General features: G+C 37.8%; 1 long non-coding RNA gene across 1 annotated transcript in view; it reads left to right on the plus strand.

Annotated features, from left to right (window-relative positions):
- The window catches only part of LOC115245441, a 12,176-nt gene that overhangs the window by 3,640 nt on the left and 6,192 nt on the right, over positions 1–2,344 (plus strand). The window lies entirely within an intron of this gene.

Below are 2,344 nucleotides of genomic sequence, written 5' to 3' on the forward strand. Positions count from 1 at the left end.
AGAGGAGGATATATAAACGTAATACATATAATTAATATAGTTATCGTGAAACTTTCCGAAACATTAGCAAAAATTCATTGAAATGTAACATTTATCCTTCGTTCTTTTATAAGATTAAAAATAGAAACACTATTATATGTAAATTATGAACTATATTAATTATGTAAATAAAAAAGAATTAATTAAAATTAACGTCAACATTATTACAAAAATAACTATTAAGAGATTTGCAAGCCTGATTTTCACATGATTTGTGATGTTGATTAATATAATGTTAGTATAATAATTATTAATATTAATAGAGTAACTCATAATATTTTTTCTAAGACTCTCTTTCTCTCTCTCTTTATATAGATATGTGGGTACATATATATCAGCATATTTTTTTTTGTATTTATCTCATATCCACCTCCGTGATATTCGCGAACGCTACAGCACTGTCCTGATCTTCGGCACATCGTGGTCCAGACGCGATGCGGAGATCACCGAGCACGCTCGAAGCGAACCGAGCTTGGTAGGAGAAGCAGGGTGCGGCATGGAGTGGGGGGGAGATCTCCCTCTTCGCCGGCACCCGGTGTCATGCGGCAGAGGGAAATTCCCCCCGATCGGTGCCGCGGTGGCCACTCTGTGTCCCTTTTTGTTGCCGCCCATTAGGCGCCACCGCAGCGTGATTCGCAACTGTGTTTCTTTATCTTCGTCGTGTGGAGAATCGAGGCTCCGAGACTATACGAACGATTGCACGCATTTCTCTGCGTATTTCTTTTCCCTTCTTTAGCCCATTCTCATCCGGTTCTCTCTCTCTCTCTCTTTCTCTCTTCGTTACTTCTTCATTCGCTCCGGCTCTATTATTTTATCTATTTTCTTTCTTCGATTCCGAGCTCAGTCTTTCTCTCTCTCTCTCTCTCTCTCTCTTCTCTTGTTTCTTTCGGTTTTTCCCCTTTTTTACGAGAGACAACAGCCGCATGAATCAGCAATTGTAGGTATGACAATCTCCCCGTGTTTTCACACGGAGATGAATCGCTCCGCGATACGCACTTTGTGGTTTAAAGTTCTTCAAAGATTAAAATATATTCCCTCCATCGCGTTTGTATATATAAAATTCTTCAAAGTTTCAAGTACATCCCGCCGAGAATGCGCACTCGGTGCGTATGTACGTGTGTACAGAATATAGTATTGTCTCTGATAATGCGCGATGTCTTTGTTGTTGACTTCGTCTTTCTATCTCCCACTCCAGCTTTCTTCTTTCTTTACCTTGGTTCATTATCTTGTAACACATGTCGCGTGCCTGTGGAAGTCACTGACAACAAAGAAAGATCAATGATTCACGGAACTAAATCTGAAGATTCGTGATTTTTCTCGTTTAAAGCTTCTTTGAATGCGAGAAAATATTCGTTGAAAGTATTATCTCAATGTGCAGAATTGTGTGGAATAGGTATGAGACAGTTGTCTTTTCTTTTTCTATATAGAATAATAGCTTAACCCGTTCACTACTCGTGAAACACATGTGACTATTCTTGTGTACACACTCATGAGGCACATGTGCCTCATGGGTAATCATAGCGTTTGGATATTAACTATTAGAGAAAGAGAAAGAAAGGGAAGGAGGGAGGATGGAAAAGGAGAGAATGATATCGAAATTGTTTTATATAAAGTTTGATACTAGATCGATCAAAAAATCCGTGTAGATAAATAAACCGGCTCCGTAAATCTGGGACATCTCGTATTTTATATATATATATATATATATAAGAATATTTCATTTGTCTTATTAACAATGATTCTTCTACAAGTTTGTGATTTTGTAATAATTCAATATGGATTATTATATTTAATATTAAAAATTAAAAGATTTTATTAAATTTTATTTAATTCAAGATGAACAGCAAGATTAGAACTCTCACATTAATATAGATATATTAACAAAACATATAGTTATCGACAAAAATAGCAACAAGTCATTCTGTACATCGTAATTTTATTTAATTTTTTTTTCGCGTATCGAGATTATCAAAATTTTAGCTCGTTCTTGAACAGTTTTTAATTTTGCATCAAACCGAGCAGGGGTCTAATAGCGCAGGTTCGTGTATAAAAAAAGGTGAACAGATTGAATACGTGTAATCGAGAGAGGGAAAGGGAATATGTGGAAGATCAATCGGAGCAGTTTACCTACGGGGTCTATGTATCACGGATCGCCATATGGGTGACAGCCCGAAGGCTCACGTTCGCTTCTAGTACCTAGGTACTCTCCACATGCGAGCTGCATTCGACAAGGTACGCTATGAATGAATACGCACCCGTAACCTTCCAATCATCCCCCACCATCTTCCTCCCCCCCCCCCCCCCC

Source organism: Formica exsecta, unplaced genomic scaffold, assembly GCF_003651465.1.
Source record: "Formica exsecta isolate Colony F162 unplaced genomic scaffold, ASM365146v1 scaffold98, whole genome shotgun sequence".
Lineage (NCBI taxonomy): Eukaryota > Metazoa > Arthropoda > Insecta > Hymenoptera > Formicidae > Formica > Formica exsecta.